General features: G+C 43.8%; 1 long non-coding RNA gene across 1 annotated transcript; it reads right to left on the bottom strand.

Annotated features, from left to right (window-relative positions):
* Positions 1-494: 494 nt before the first annotated feature.
* Positions 495-16,015, bottom strand: LOC122153221. Its single transcript, XR_006165084.1, has 3 exons — positions 16,003-16,015; positions 14,025-14,027; positions 495-524 (listed from the first exon to the last, which is right to left on the bottom strand). It is a non-coding gene; the product is annotated as an uncharacterized LOC122153221 (long non-coding RNA).
* Positions 16,016-17,195: the final 1,180 nt, after the last annotated feature.

Here is a 17,195-nt window from a genome sequence, read left to right as displayed (position 1 = left end):
TGTTGTTTCTTGTAAAGACTGAACTAGCAAAGAAAACAAACTTAGAGAAAAGGCTGGAAAGAAATGTTTTTAGCAGACTACTTGCAAAATGAAATCAAAACATATTTCAGAGCCTTTCCTTGAAAGGGATGGGGTGGGAGGAGGAGGGGGAGCAGGAGGCAGACAGGCTCCAGCAAAGCACAGATGCTTTATTCTGCGACAGGCAGGGCTCTCTGGGAGCGCGGGTCCCTGCCGCACTTCTCACTCGGGCAACTTATTTTCAAGTTTCAGTAGTTCCTAAATGACAGCAGCTCAAGGCGTGCACGCGGGGGGGTTGGCAGAGGGAAAGGGAGAGGGGCAGAGGGAGCAGTGCTGAGTTAGCACCCGACAAATCCTGGGGATAGCTGGTGCCGAGCGCAGGGGGGGCTGGCTGCAGCATCCCTCCCCGCGGCGGCCGCGCCGGCAGCCCCATCCCCGCGCGGGCAGCCCCATCCCCGCGCGGGCAGCCCCATCCCCGCGTGGGCAGCAGCCGCGCCGCTGCCGCGCTGGGCGGCTCGGTGCGCGCCGCTCACTCCCCTCGCTGTAATATTCCCGGCAGGGAAGACACCAAACAGGTTACTTTGCTCCAGGAGCGCCTTATCTAAAGTCCTCCTCAAACGAGGAAATGAGCCTATTTGAATTTTCCTACTGAAGCATGGAGGAACGTTTCCCGTTACATTATACTCTATGCTCAGGTTTGCCCCAGGCCTGCTTGTAGGCTAGAAGAGCTCTGAAAACACCTGTATCCTTTCCATTTAAATGCATGCCTCAGACAAATCTTTTTGGAGGCTTTCAAAAGAGATAGACTAATATTTTTCCATGCTTACATGTATTTTTTTCTATGAGATTGCTGAAAACAGAAATTGACCAATTGATTCCCACATATTCCCCTTCCTTATATCACTCTTTTATCTGTAAAAGCTTTCCTCTAGGTTAGACCTTGGCTGAGTGTCTCTCTCCACAGGAAAAAAAAAAAAAAATAAACCCCACAAACCTTTGGAAATGCACTATAACTCAAGTATCTGTCATATACCTGAATGAAAGATTCAAGGGGACATTTCTACTGGGAAAGACTTGGCACGTTCCTTATTAGAAAATTCAAAATCTATTAAGCCATATCTCTCCGATGGATTTATTCTCTCTGTTGAGAACATCCTGAAGGTTTATTACAGCAAGGAAAGCTACCATTTCAAAAATGGTTCAAGGCAGCTTCCCTTCATGTGGGGCTGTTCCCTGCTGCAAAGATTGGAACAATCATTGGGACTAAACCCAAATTTTACTGAGGTCAACGTAATGATCCTTACATGAGTGTGTATGCATCCATCCCAGACTGGTTGGAGGAGAAGCTTTTCTGTCTACAACTAATTGCATGCACAAAAAATTCTTCCTGGATGAGAGTAAACCTGTCAGAAACACTTCAAAGGACCTGAGCTTAAAGATCAGTGACTGCATTAATAAGTGGTGCCTATAGAAAAAGCTGGGTCCTCACCCCACACTGCAGGAAAGTGAGTTCCCCTGCTCTGACTGATGCACTGCCTTTCCCTGAGCCTGGGAGGTTTTCCCCTTCTTCTGTGACTCAGTTTCCCCATCTTATAAAACTGTGAGGCTAACTCTCTACACATCAGGAGAGCTCCTTAGGCAGCATCACTCAAGTACTGCACGCTATGGTGAATATTATTATTTACACTTGGACTTAATTACACAGTGCATGTACACGATTGTGCATATGCACATGTGGTTACCTTGGTGACAGCTTTATTCCAATATGAAGTCGCCATAAGAAAACACCATAGGGGATTGACAGGAATAAGGCCAAGAGACAAATTAGTTCCTATCAGTATCAGCTAGCAAGAGCCTAATGCCAAGTTACATAACAGGGGGCAAAAAGTCAACGTTCTTTCCCCATGTTTTTTTGGTAGAACACAAATGTCCTTAAATCTTCCCTCTCCCATCATATTTTAAAGCAGTTTCATTAAGGATAGAGTGAGGATTTTTCTAATGCATTCAGTAATTTCCCACTCTCTCTCCTAAACGATGATTTCATGTGTAACTGGCAGGAGATGAAATTTCGACAGATTGAATCTCTCTCTCTCCTCTGCGCGCGCATACACACACATTCTTTCAGTCCCCAGATAGAAACTGTAATTCCCCTATATAAAAATGGGGGAAAAACATTTTTTTCCTCCTTTTCAAATGTATAACATAGTTGTGAAGGCTAATTATAAAATAATGTTTATACCTTGGAGACCAAGACAGGAGGTTACGAAAATGCTTTAAAAGTCCCAGTGCTGCAATAGAAGAATTTCATTAACTGAAACAAAGCAGAGCTGGTGAAAGTTTGAAAAACAAAGTATGCAAAACATTAAAAAAACAAAGCCAAATCTATTTACTGGTCTGGTACATATCAAACTTTCAAGGTTCACAGTGATTCCTTCACATTCCGAAGTGAAAAATACAATTAAAGGGTTCATTTTTGTTCCTAAAATCTTGGCTTTGAAATGCACAATGGGTTTTTCCTTTCAAGCCCGGAGGAAGTGTGATGCTGACCAGTTTCCAAAGAGGTTTAGATGATGATATCCCACCCAGCACCCCGCAGGATAAGGCTCTGTGTAACCCAGGCTGTGTAGAGAGTCTCTGCAGCAGTAACTGCTCCAGGAGATACCCGCTAACACAGGCTTGGTGTACATGCGCTGCGGAGCCAGTCCTATACCCTGTATATAACAAGTTTGCCCTGCATGATTGTCCGATGGACCCGGCAACGAGGAGATGAACCCTGACAGATGTAGTCTTTATCACGGAGTAAAATAGGTTCACAGCAGTGTCCCGCCAACGTGAATGTCACATTTTATGAATTGCTGTATTGCATGCTGCAGTGAGCGCTGCCTGCCTGAAGCCCAGGCAGTAACAACCCATCTCTCCCCCTTTACAGACTCAGCTCACCGCCTGCATCCTCCAAAAGTAGCAAATAAGAGCAGAACCAGCAGCATCTGCTTCACTGCAAACTCATCACCCTTAAGGTTCAGAAATAATGTGAATATAATGCAAATAAAACAGAGGGGTTAGACTGTCACGGTTTAGCTTGCCAGGACACCTAACAAGGATAACACAGGGCTGAGTGGAGGAAGCAGGGACCCTGACCCATGGTGGCATGAACAACAGAACAGAAAAGGGGGCTGCGTCCCCCTCCCTGGGTCTGCACCCACAGCAGCACCTGGGGTAAGCGTGGAGCCCAACATGGGCAGGGTCCCACCTTGGTCCTCAAAAGGACCATACTCTTAGTGTCACCTCCACCAGCCACAAAGGGCTGAAATGCCACTCCAGTTTCAGAAAATGAAGATTGGCTGGAGGCAGTCATTTGTGCTGACTCAGCTCCAATAGGCACTGCTCCATCATGTGTGTAACATCCGTACGCAAGATCAAGTCACCGGGGAGGGCAACAGCAACATCAGTGGGGAGGATTGCTGCTAACCCACCCTCTTCACCCTCTTAGAGGTGTCTTCAGTGGAAAAACTCATCATGCAAGTCAGTGTCTAATTCAGTCAAGCCAAAGCTATAAACACAGTGTGAGCAGAGGCTAAATCAAGCAGCAAAGAGTGGCTTGTAAGGTTCATTCAAAATAGGCAAGCATCATTGTGCTGTCAAATGAGGCAAAAATCTCAGCAGGGTGGAAGGCCTGGATTTGTGCAAATTTCTACACAAACAATTCAAATATGTTACGTTTGAAGTGGAAATAATAGTCTGGGAAAGATTTGAAAAATTAGCAATGGCTATATACCTTAAAGCCAGAAAGAAGGATTTCAGCCTGCAGTCTCTTGGTGTGGGAGCCGTCGGTTTGTCCTGTGTCCCCACAGTGCTCCAACCCACTGCTCACCCTCCTGCACGGCCAGGCACCGAGCACCAGTGCGGCTGATACCACTGCACTGCGGATGGTGCAAAATTCTTCTGCCCAGCACAGTGCAAACACCTCGCTGGCTCCTCATGTCCCAGGCTTGAGTGCTTGCGCTCACTGAGACATCCAGGCCCAAGACGTGGTCAATATTAATAGCTGCTCCAGTTGGGAAGTGTCCATGATGTAGGCAAGGGAATGGCCTTTAGAAGTGCCCAGTGCATGCCTGGTAGTCTAGATAGAGAGCTTTAAAATACACGCCTGCAAAAAGCACCAGAATTTGGTCTTTTTTCCTTCTTTTTTGTAATTGCCATTCCTGGAAATGTGCTCCTCCACATGAGCATCAGCACTTCTTGAGGTCAGCAGAACTGCCAGGTTATGAAACAAGGTAAGATCCTGACCTCTGGGACACCGGGGGAGCTCTTCCTTTCTCTCCTCTGTCACTGCACACCCCCACCACTCCCTGCATCACTTTGAAGGATCATTCACAGTAAGGGAGTGCTGGGTTTTGGGAGATCTGACACTGATAATCATTTTGAGGGGTCTGCCACTTGCAGGTAAACGTTGAGCTTTCCTGGGACTTCTTTTGCCCCTTAGATCACCCTTTCTGCCTGAAACTGAGGAAGCCCAATGATTGGGCTCACTAGACTGAAACATACACAGTTTTTGTTGTGGAAAAGTTGTGCTTAATGCCTCACACCGTCACGATCTTCATACTTGTCCAGGAACCTCTCAGTTCCCCATCTGTAAAATAGGAAAAATAGCACTTTCTTAACTCCCAGGAGAGCTATGAAGGTGAAAAGCACTGAAGACCGCATGGCATTCAGATGTGTTGTTGCTGGAGCAGCGCAGATAGTTACAACATGGTACTATAAATGCAGTGATATATGTGTGTATACACACACACACTTACAAAAGTGTTCAAGAGCATAAATCTGGCTTGAAATCTTGCCCTTGCCTTTAAGGTCTCTGACTACTGATTCCACCTAAAAATAAGTATTACTAAAAGATGTCAGATCCCAAGCCAAGCCAGTCTAAAAGTATTTAACTTCTTGCATATCAGAGAATGTGTTTTATTTTGGCTCACAAAGGACAGTCTTTTGACAAATATATCAAATCGCTTCCGCCTGCTAATCACAAGGGGCAGGACGACCCATTAAAGGAGTAAGATGTACATCCCTGTGACAAGCGCGGTCATTTAATGAAATACAACTAGAAAAGCTTCAAAATCTCTACCATAAAAGTGGCTCTGAATTTTTTACTGAGACATCAATGGGACAAAATCACATTCTTAATTCTAAATGCAGTCCTACTAATGCTGAAAGTTTTGCACAATGAAAGCACGTTGCATGTTTTGAAAGGCATATTATTTTTTGCACTTTTTTTTTTTTTCTGATAACTGAGTAGGATTTCACAGAGCTTGCTGAATGTTCATTCGAAGTTTTATTTTTTAATGAGGAAATTATAAATTTGTTAGGGAAAGATTTTTCCTGAATTTCAGTTGATCCAATTCACAAAGTTGAAGCCAAGTGCTCTGCAAAGACCAAACCCAAAATTTTAAGAAAACAGAAGTTCACACAAAAATTCTAACACCTTGTGCTTTTAAACCCTGGGGATAATGAAATGTAAAGCAAATTGAAAAACCATTGTTAGTAGCAGAACTTTCCCATTCTTACCAAAAGAACTATTTAATTCCTCAGGATTTTTATACTTTTGTCTGGTACTGTTGAACAACTGTTTGAATCTATTTGTATTTTACAGAGCCCACTTGACCCCTCCCAAGCCTCAAGTTTTGCTATCTATTTCTGAAGAGAGTATATAGACCCTAAGAATGGCAGTATCACAGAGATTCATGATCAGGCAATTTATTTAAAATTAAAAGAAAAAAACTGTTTGAATTTTAGCATCTTGTTCTGGGATATGTGTCACACAAATTAGGAGAATTTCATTCTTGAGAAAGCTTGTTTCCTAAGCAAACTTGCTTTTCCTCCTTTTTAAGCAGCCCGGGAGGCTTACTCCTGAGCTTACAGCAGTTTTACATCGAGGCAACTTCATTAAAAACTTTGGAGCTACTCCTAATTATTCACCTTGAATTTCACGAGAGGACAATAAGCCCCTACATTTGCCTTTTTTGGATATATTTGTTTATTTGCCTTGTATTTTTTCCTCTCTGCTAGAAAACGGAATAGCAAAGAGACATAAGAGAATTGTCCTTTGGAGAACATGGCTCTGGAGTTACAGCTCCTCAGAGGGCTTGCATTTGAGTCCTATAAAACTTGTCGTAGGCTCACAAGCTACTGGAAATGTTATTTACAGGCGTGAATAACATGAACAACAGAATCTATGAAGCGTGTGTTACTCCTCCCTTCTCCTCTTTTCACCTTAAAAAAAATAGTTGAATAAGAAACAGGAATGACAGCAAAGGAAATAAAAATTAGGATGAAAGAGAAGATCATGTAAGAAAAATATCTTTCTATTCCAGTTTGACATCATTCATTTGGACCAGACCAGGAGCTCAGCACCTACTGATCCAAGAGAAGAGGACAGCTCCTCTTGTGAGGAAAATGAGACATTTTCCTTGGAGATGGCTACAGTTTCTTCTGCACAGAGCTGAGCATGGTTTCTATCAATTTTAGATAGGGGGGTCCCTGTTATAGCAACCTGCTCTGTAACTAACTTGCAATCCCCTTGCTAATTAAAAGCTTTTGTTTCTGATCCACCCACTGAGCTGCTCCCAGGCTGGCATGAGTGCGAGAGACAATTTGATTTCGTTGTGGAGGAAGCACATTTACAGGGTTGGGCTTTGTTTGCTTGGGGAAAAGTTGCCACAAGAAGAGAGGATGGATGATTGACAGCTGTCGGCGACATGTTTGGCACACATTAGCAGTTCCCTCCTGCTCCCCACACCCAAGCATACCCACACAGCCAGGACTGGGAATCTGTGGAGGTTTAACTGCACCAAAATCCCATCTTGAGTTGTGTGTCACATCCAATCCAGATTACAACACAACCAGGGCTTGAAGACTGCCCCATGGTTGATTATTTGCTGATATTTCCTATTTATTTTAAACCAACATACTGATTGTATCAGCCATAAAGCTTTATGGAGGTTGGTTTATTCCCCCCTTCAAATGGACTGTTCTCCTCTCTGCCATAAAGTTAATTTTATAGTCTTTGTTCATTTTCCTAATCTGCAAATTACATCCTCCTGTACTCTGATTACTTACTATTGGAAAAACAGACCTTCTGTATTTCCCCTCCGCTTCCAGTTTGAATATTCTTTGCATTATCTTGATGACCTTAATCTCTTTTTTTCCCCCCACTGGCCTTTCAAGGAAGCGGCAAATGCACCAGCAACACTAAGTGTGTTGGCCAGAAAAAACAATCTCAGCTCCTGCTCTATGCTTAGCCCATCAGACTCCCCTCTCCTTCTTTCTTTTTTTCTTTTTTTTTTTTTTTCTCCCCTCCTCCTCCAACAGCAAAAACTGTGTAGAAATACTTCATTTCCTATTGGAAAGGAAGGCAGTTTAATACATTAGGAAACAAGGTATTAATATACCAGAAGCTGGCCATTGAACAACATTGAAACAAACAGGTCATTTTCTATTTAAAGATACGTTCATTTTGTAAGAAGTATGTTGATGCATGGGCTCACATTTCTACTTAAAATGGCCACAAACCAGCAGCAGTACACACAGCACTGTGAACAAGAGACATCTCATGGGAATTCATGCCTGGGTGCCACTGAAGTCCTGCTTGAACCTCAAAAATAAAGCACAAGAAGTTTTCAGATTGCTCCATGTCCTCATGCTACTTCTGTTCATTGGATGAGCATCCCTAAAACACGTCCTGAGCCGTGAGTAACTGTGAAAACATACTGGCAAGCTAGGAGAAGGAAGCCCTGAGGAGAGAAAGCTGATGGGATGTTTCTATACACAAGGCAAAAATGGTACATGTGAGGGAAGGATAGATCTGCCAGGGCACTTGAGCACAGAAGAGTGGTCCCGACCTCAAACCGCAGTTCTTCCTCACTGTGGGATATTCTCTACCCGTGGATTTCAACTTTGTTCTCATTGGACATCCCTACAAATATGGCTGCATGTGAGTTGACTGGTTCTAAACTTGTTTTTCTTGATTTCCTTTTGCAAATCCCCTTGAAAGTTCCTATGAATACCACAGGAGTCAACGGGCCGTAGTTTGAACATCACAGTGCAGCATCCATCCTCTGCATCAAACATGGCTATTCTTTATAGGCTACAAAGTGGGGAAAATGAGCTGCACATATTACTGCAAAAATGGTGGGCCCTGGTCACAGTCTGCTCTGGATGGAGCATCCCTGAGCATCTCCCGTGAAGCTCCAAATATTTGAATAAACATTGTCCTTTGATGGAGCCACTCACATCCTCTCTGTTGGGACTTTTGGGGCCTTAACTGCGATGACTAACCCCAGTTTCTAGCCAGAGGGACTTCCCTGGAAGAGGCCAGCCCAGTCCTCAGCATCACCCATGGCACAGCAGCAGCCAACAGAGAAGCCCCTGAAAATGATTTTCCTCCAGAAGCATGCAAGGGCTTGAAACCGGACACTCCTTAGGTGGCAATCCATCTGTGTTTCCCTGCTCTCTGTGTCTTCCCTCACCCAACTCCTGCCACTTTGCCGGTCTCCCTCCAGCTGAATTTCCCACTCCACCCACAGCCACCTCTGCTCTTCCCTCCCCAGTGTTTCTCCAGCCTCCCCTTGCCCAGCCCCCCTGGCCCTTCCTCCGCTCCCAGCTCAGCCTCACCTCCCTTGGGTTCATTTCTCTCTCTCCGTCCTCCGCTAATCTCTATTCTCTCCCCCTCGCTTTCCCCCTGTCCCGCTTCCATCCTTTTCTTCCCACCTCACCCCACCCCCCCTTTCTCCCCGTTTCTTTTCATTTCAGATCCTTCTTGGTAGTCCTCTCTCCGTTTCTGTCCCTCTCTTCCTGCCCATTACTCGCCTGTCTCGCTCTTTCCTCCCATCTCTCCTCTTTGCCCATGTAGTACAGCAGGAGCTGATGGTCACAGGCCTAATTTGCAATGCAGACGGCCCGGCTGCTCCTATGGCCCTCCCTTGCAAACAGCACCTCCAGCCAGAAAAAAAAAAAAAAAAAGACACCAACTAATTCTAGCAGCCAACTTTTCGCTTAAAAACCTTGCATTATTTCACATTAAAGACCGTCAGTCTCTGACTGCAAACTGCCCAGTGCCAGGAACATATTTATAGAAGGACCTATGGAAGGAAGGGTTTGGATTTTTTTTTCCCCCTAGTAAACACAGAGATACGGGGATTGTTTCATTTCAAATGCATGTGCAAATTCTCCAGGGCGCTGCTCGAGGCCAGAGCAGGAACGGGTCTTTATTTGTAAGCTGTTAGTCTTGGCAAGTCTGCAAAATGTTCCCCCCCCCCCCCCCGAATGTATTTTACACTCATAATTACTGCATGGTGGGTTTATATCAAATCCCTATAACTTCAGATGTGTGACACAATCTATTAAAACCTCTACATAATTCACGGGCGCATTTTGGGCGGAGTGGGGAGGGGGTGTTGTGGGGACGGCGGGGCCCGGCTGCTCCCCGGCGCGGGGCCTTTCCTGGGCTGCCAGCGCCATCTAGGCGGGCACCGCCGCTGCCGGCCCGCCGCCTGCCGGCCCGCCGCCCTCGCACCCAAGAGGCCGCTTTTTGACCTTTCCTGCCGGCGCTCACGGCCCGCGAAACTCCGAGGCCGGGGCCTCTCCGGAGGCCTGAAGCCGCGGCTCATGTGCATCCCCCCGGCTCGTCCCCCGCAGCTCACCCGCCGCGGCCCCCGGGCCGTGTGGGAACGGCCACGCGTAGGCCCCACGGCCCGTTTTCCAGCTCCCGCGTCTGTGGCCCTGGCAGAGATGCTTTACTGCAGCGACAGGTTTCGTGTTTGTCTCTCTTTTCTGCGTTGCTGTTACCTTCCCGAGCAGTTCTAGGCACACAGGAGCCACCAGACGGATCAGAGCTGTGGGGCCATCTGGTTCAGTAGCTTCTTGTGACAAATGCCCAGTGCATGCTGCAGAAGAGGGAAGGGCAAGAAATGTCAGAGTAGGCATTTATTAGGAGGGGGAAAATAACCCTTGCCTTTGCACAACATTTTGCTCGACTGCCATCGTCCAGCAGATGACCTGTGCCCTCTATGAGAATGAGGCGATGAAGTGACTTGCAAATCATTTAAAATGAGAGCCAGGTCATCCCCTACTGAAGATAGGGAGGTGGTTGTTCATTGAGTCAGTGTTGGATTGGGCCCACTGTGAATTCAACTGAGTATTTTGGAATCCTTTTGCAGACAAATATTGAAGAAGATAATGTGGGTGGGAGAATTTCACAGATAGGAAGCTCAGGTTTCCCCAAGCTGCAGAGCCTGCTAAGCTTGGAGAAGAGCCACAAAAGCTCTGTTAGGTATTCTGAACACTGAATTGCTATTTCATAAAGACTTGCTTCAGAAATGAGAGCTACATTTAAAAGAAAAAACAACCACAAAACAATTGTGCAGGTAGTACCACTCGTTTCCCACTCCGGCTCTTCTCTCTGCCACTCCTGCCAAGGTGGGAGGTGGTACCTCAGCGATGGTACCTAAGCACTGCAGTGAGAGGGCTGTGGAAGTGCCTTTGACAGATGTTGCCCACTGCCTTTCTTGTCTCATGGCTATAAAGTCTTAACATAGTAGTAAAGCAAGTTAACTGGCCTGATGTCCCCTGCTCCAGGGAGCATTTATCAGGGGTGCTGTTGCCAAGCTGGTATTAGCCACAAAGACAGCTGAATCTAACAGACTTTCTTGTACCATTCCTCACCTTAAATGAAGGAGTCTGGGGCAAAGTTGATGTGGCCAGCACCCATTTCCAAGGGTGTTAACACGATAGTGAGGTAGAAGTGATGGGTTACCTACCCTGTGACTGTCTGCTCTGCCTGACTCCACTATAAACCAGGTAAGTCAACCAATACACTCCACATTCTGAAGAGTCGAACAGGACATTTCATCATTGCTTGTCACACAAGAGAGGCACTCCGTCTCTACACCTCACTGAAGACAGCTGAAGCTCATGCTAAGCCTTGTGTGCACACAGTCATCAGCACTGGATTAAAAGACCTTTCCAAAGTCCATCTTGACCCTTGGAAACTAAAGCTTTTTGTAGCAGACTGAAAATTTGTGTTTGCACCCCCCTTCCCTTCTTTAAGAAGCCCATTGCCTGCAGGACAAAGTCCTCTGCTGAAAGAGTGGCTCTGGAGCTCTCACCATCAGCTTCAGGGCTCTGAAGCTTTCACCATCAGCTTCGGAAATAAAACATGCTTGCTCTTTCTTCCCTAACTGAGATGCCTGCTGACCTCTTCTCTCACATAACATAAAACTTTCACACTTCAACTTCTCTGGGTTTCTTAAAGTAACACTTGGAAACACAAACCAGTCAACACCTCAGGGAGCCAGAGCACTTGGCTGAAGCATTGCACTGCTCTTTTTAAGCCAGAGCTCCGCAACAGGAGCCAGATGACCAGGCAATGGAGACTCAGGATAAATGCAGATAAGGGCTTCTTGCTAGGTGATACAGCCCACGAATCAGGGGCACTGGCCACTGCTCCTTCTCCCAGACACCTTCCCTGTCACTGTAGTCAGTCAGGTTTTCCACCTCCTCTGCACCTCTGATTCCTGTCTAACATTTTGCCTGTCCCTCTCCTCAACCTTCTTCTCCAGAGAAGCCCGAAATGCTCCAGTAGCACCAGTGGTAGAGCTGCATCTGACATTTGCTGAGCAGAGGAAGTATAACTGGAGAAGATATTGGAAAATGAGTGTCCTCACATGCGGTACTTGCTTGCAAGAGAAATGAGACTGAGCTCCGGCTTAGCTGGGCTGTGGTTGAAGCATCATTGCCATAGAACTGGACATACCATGACAGATTGCTTTACAGTGTGGAAATGGCCATCCACACTGAACTCCAGGAGAAACAGGAGTGAAAACATAAATTGCTCTGGATTTCTGCTTCCCACCATTTTCTGGGATACTTCAAATGCTGTGTTCCTAGTGTTTAAAAGTATGATAAGGCCATATGCTCAGTGGGAAGAGATTCCTTTGCACTTTGTACAGCGAGTGCTTGTTCGTGAGGGGCAGCTGGGGATGCTCCAGCTCTCCCGGATTCGTGTGGTGCTTGTGAATCACACACCACAGCACAGAGGAGTGCTGGCCGGGTCAGGGAACTGCCTAGATAGAGCACACGCACTCACAGCATGCACACCAGGAGCTGAATATTGATTCCCAGCAAGTGTTGCATCACCAGACTTATTTTTGCTTTTCCCCTTGTCCCACAAAGCCTGAACTGTAGCTTAAATCCCAGAATGCCCTTATCAGCATTTCTTAGTGAAAGTGCAGTTTTGTTCTGAAAAGGAGCTCTAGAAATGGTATTACCACATTCCACATTTACCATATCTTAGTGATTTCCCAGAAAATTGTCTTAGCTTGCACACAAAGGATTGTCTTTTTAGTTCCAAATTAAACCTGAGATATGAAAGTGACTTTGGGTTCTTTCTGTTGCCACCAGAAATAATGGCTCTGCAACTGCAGCTTTGCTAATTGTCAATTACTGCAAATTAATTTGCTTATATATATTTATTTATCACTGTGCTATCAAAACTGCACTCAGAGCTATGCAATACACCAATAAAGACAGCCCTTGCTATGGGAACCTTGCAGCTTTATTTTGGTTTGCTCAAGAAGTACTCTGTCTTCTGAATCTGCAAAGAAGGCAAGTGAGGTCAGGGCATAATCCAGCATCCACTGGACTGCATGACTGAGTGCTGGATCTGCCCTCTGACAGGTTTTTTGGAAAGTGTTAGTTTTCATAAAGATTTTTTTTTTTTTTTGCTGTGGTCCCATCATTTTAAACAGGCAGAAAACAGAATTGTAAGCAAACTTCCTTAGCCAAATGAGCTTCTTTCTTTTACTATAATTATGCAAGCATTGCTAGGTGAAATCAGGTGAACAGTATATAAACCCAGTTAATATAATAATGACACATGTGATTGTGTGTAATGTGGCAGGCAATTGTACACTAAACAGGAGCATTAGTGGTCACTGCACATGATAACTCACTGTGACACCTCTTATTTTCCACTGTATAGAAAGAAAGAAAACAGAATAATATACTTCCCCATGGCTCCCTGTATTTTACAAAAAGCTTGTCATTAAAGAAGTGTAATTTTCTATTCCATTCTTGACAGACGGTTCTTTTGCATAAAATATTCTCCTGCTCTCTGCCCCTTACTCCCTAGAGCTTGGCTCCCAAAAGACATTAGTCCCCTTTAGAAAAACCTCCGTAGGAACAAGGCACTCCAATTCACCTAAAATTCAGCGATATCAAGTCTGACAGCTCCACACACTGTACTGGTCTAAAATGCCCTCTGCTTTTCAGATTCTCAACTACTAAACTCTTCATTGAGAAATTCTAATTGTTTGCATATTAGGAAACAATCAGAATCTGTCAAGTAAAATATGAATATAGATTTCCTTCTACTATAACATATGTATTTGTGTATAAATGAATCAGATATAAAATGTATAAAGCCTGACGAATAAACATTTTATTATGTGTAACTGTAATACTAAAGGTATCATTCATCATCTTACAGTGAAGAACTGTTTCATAGAAAATATCTAGTCTTTTATGTTTTTATAGAGTAGTTGAAATATTTTGCAGAAAATGCTCTTAATAAAAAAAAAAAATCACTTTTTCTCCCTGAAACAAAATCTGTCATTAAAAATTGTTAACTTAATTAACATAATCCATTTTTCTTGGCATTCCCTGTGTCTGTTTCTGCTGATACTGTTATTAAAGATTTGATCAGAATGGTGTTTCAAATTATTTTAAAATTTGTTTTCCAAATCCCATCTTTTCCTCCTGGAAAGTCCTATAAAAAAGGAAAGAGAAACTTGAAAAAGGATTCTGGAAAAGGACTGGGGTTTTTTTTGGAATATGTTGCAGAAAAATATTTTTTTAAGAGTTGAAATATAAAATAACTATAAATCCAGTACTGGAAAAGAGATGACATACATCTTTTTATACTGTTTTCTTAAAATGGCTTCTTTAGTTTTGACCAGCTCTCTGCATTTCTGTATCTGGGGAAGGCATGATTTGTTAGAACTTTTTGGATCATCTATCATTTTATATGCTATTACATTTTACAATACCAAAGCTTAGCTAGATTATCGCTGCCAAGAAAACACAAACACATTCATACAATATATGTGTTTATTTTAGTGCACATTATAGATGTGCACATAGAAGAACATTCCATAGGAAATGTGTTCCTATAATATAACCGTATAATCTACTATATATAAAGTAATGCTTACTCATAGATAATTGTATATAGGAACGATAGAGGCAAAACCCTTCATCTCTGTGCAATTTTGTTAGCAAAGGCTTTGCAAATGAAAGTTCAATATAGCCACCCTGGCTGAAGCACAGCACACATCTGAACTGCACAATTCTTATCTCACTGGTGGCTCTTGCAAGGAAGATATGAAAGTCTCATTCTTTCATAAGAGGGCTGCGTGGAATTGAGGATTGTATGGTTCTGGGGAGACTTACTGTATAATATCAGAAATTGCTAGACATTTGAAGACAGAAATGTCTTTCTCCTTTGAGTATTGCATCCTAAGTGCCAGCCAGAAATGATTTATACATGCTCATCCTTATTATGGACTACACATAATAAGGGCATGATAGAAATCGTATCTGCATAGATTCAGGCAGTTCCAAGAGATCTGCTGCCAGTTTTGTTTGACAAGACACTCAATCAAGTGAAAAGGTTCAAAATATTTCAGGAGGAACCTTCTGCATTTTTAAGACCCAATATTTGTATCCACATAACAGAAATCCTAAATGAGAGTAACATTAGTCTATATTCACCCTAAGTTGCATTTTGCAAAGAGGAAAATATTTTGAGCTTGGCTGCCAGCATTTTAAAATAAACATTTTATTCATTTCATCATTTCAATGAGATCCAACACATTCCTGTTGCTTTTTTCCTTCCTTGGAAGAATGTGAAACAGGATAATAATGTGCTGGAAAAAGGATCTCAGAACACATTTTATATATTATTTTATTAATTGGGCTGAGGGTGTTCCATTATACTACTTAATACCTCTACAGCTCTGTTCAAATCCTACCTGATCTTTGAAATGCAGGTCATTTTCCAAAGAAGCAGATGCATAAAGAAAAACAGAGCACTTCAGAGAATTTTATACAGAGAAAAATTACAGTGATGGGAATTGACATTCCTTAGAGTGCATCAGATTTTCCATGGAATGTTCCACTGCTCCCATTGAGGCCCAGTTTGTCTATACTTGAGCAATCCCATTACAGTCAGTAAAGCTACTCACATGAGTAAAGCTTCACAGGGCTTGCTTCTGATGGGCGAGGAAGGAGGGCAAGTCCTGTCCTAAAAATGACAAAAGGAACTCAGCCTGAGGCTGTCTCTTACAGAGTTAACCCCTCCTCCCCGTATCTTGAAAATCCATGCACATGCAAGTTGTTAAGCTGCTCCTAGAAAAGCTCTTTTTCTAAGACAGTGTTGTACAGCACAAACTGAGTCACGTGTAGGCCAAGAGGCTGTGCCATAGGAAAGCACCCAGAAGTAAAACATTCACTCTTCCAGCACTTACTGCACTGACAGCTTGATAAAATGGTTCAAGGCGTAATGTTCAAACAGAGGGAGAAAAAAATTAAAAATGTAATAATAAAGTTAAATGTAACTGTTTTAAAGTATAATTCTTTGGAGAGCTCAGTTTTATGTTGGGCCGGCATTTGAAGTAGCACTAGTCATTATTAACGGGAAGCACAGATAGAGGAGATTTAAATCACTAAAGTAATAAAATCTGAACGAGGGCTAGCACCTTGAAAGGCTCTTGGAGAGAAGATTGCATACAAATGCAATTAAAACGATGCTTATAAAATACTAAGATGTTAATTGGGTTTAGTCCCAGAAGCCCCAGCAGTACAGTATGTCAGAAGTTAGCTGGTTTGAAGTTTAAAAAGAGTGGTTTAATTTGTACACCTTGTCCTAATTACGAAGCTTTCTGCAGCCTGTGTATCGGCATGGTTTATTGTAGCTTAGAGCTTTGTAAAACAAACACACACCAGTTAATTGGGTTATTGCAATGGAAAATTGGGCTGCAGAACTGAAACCTTCCTTGCTAGTGTTTTTTTACAGCTTGTAATGAACGCTCCAGCAATGTCAGGATAGACTGATTTGTAAGGTGTGCAGTTTACAACTTGGTTATACCGCTGGTCCGAAAAATAGGTGATACAGTGAAAACAAAGACTAGCACGATATAATGTTGCTGAGCTGGTGGGTGGAAGCCCCAGCTGGCTTATTTATATCTTGCAATCCCCCCAAATACTCCAGCAGGTCTGAACTCTACATTCCCACATTCAAGAAAGGACCATAATAAGGCAGGGAGAGAATACCATGGTTGTTCAAGGAGCCCGTGGAGGCTGTGAGCACCTGCTGGGGGTCCTGTGAGGTCGTGTGTTTTTTCTCATAATCAGTAAATAAATACTTAGAATAAGAACAGAGTAATACAAAGAAAGGGGCAGAATGGGAGACGTTACTATTCAAGTGCTGCTCAGGACCACTCTCCTTGGAGTTCATTTGTGCCATTCAGCTGATACTCATTTCTTTGTATGAAGGAACACTTTCCAAAAGAAAATCTAGCCTCTCCCTTCCTGTCTTGCTTCAGTCCAGACTTCATGGAGTTGGGGGTCTCAGAACACAGTCCAGCAAAGTCCTTATCCAGGCCATGAAACCTCCCATATGTGGTTTGCTGTTATTTATTGTTAAACGGGCTCGGGCCCGGTACCCCCTCAAGCTTGTACTGTAGCAAATCAAAAGTTGCTTTGCTAAGATCAGTGGATTCCTCCTAATGGAAAGCAGATACCAGGAGAGGAGACAGACCCCTGTCATCATCTCAGCAGCGATCACAGACAGTGTGACCCTAACCTTCCCTTCCCTGCTCTGGCTCTGTCATTTGAGGTCAGATACCTGGAAACAGCTTGGAAACTTTATGAACCCTCAAATGCTGTGGAGGGTGGTGTGACAAGTCGACATGACTCTGATTTAGGTCCTTGATGTGGGGACTTCCTCCAACAAAGATAATTTCTTCTCTACCTCCCCAGGGAACTGGACTTCATTGGTCACTTCGGGACAGGCTTCTACTGAAAAGCAGTATGCTGCTCAGGCTCATATGGGTTTGGACCTGCCC

The sequence above is a fragment of the Tyto alba genome, unplaced genomic scaffold (assembly GCF_018691265.1).
Source record: "Tyto alba isolate M040663 unplaced genomic scaffold, T.alba_DEE_v4.0 Super-Scaffold_17, whole genome shotgun sequence".
Lineage (NCBI taxonomy): Eukaryota > Metazoa > Chordata > Aves > Strigiformes > Tytonidae > Tyto > Tyto alba.
Note: the sequence above shows the minus strand (reverse complement) of the source record. Positions and strands in the feature narration are given on the sequence as shown.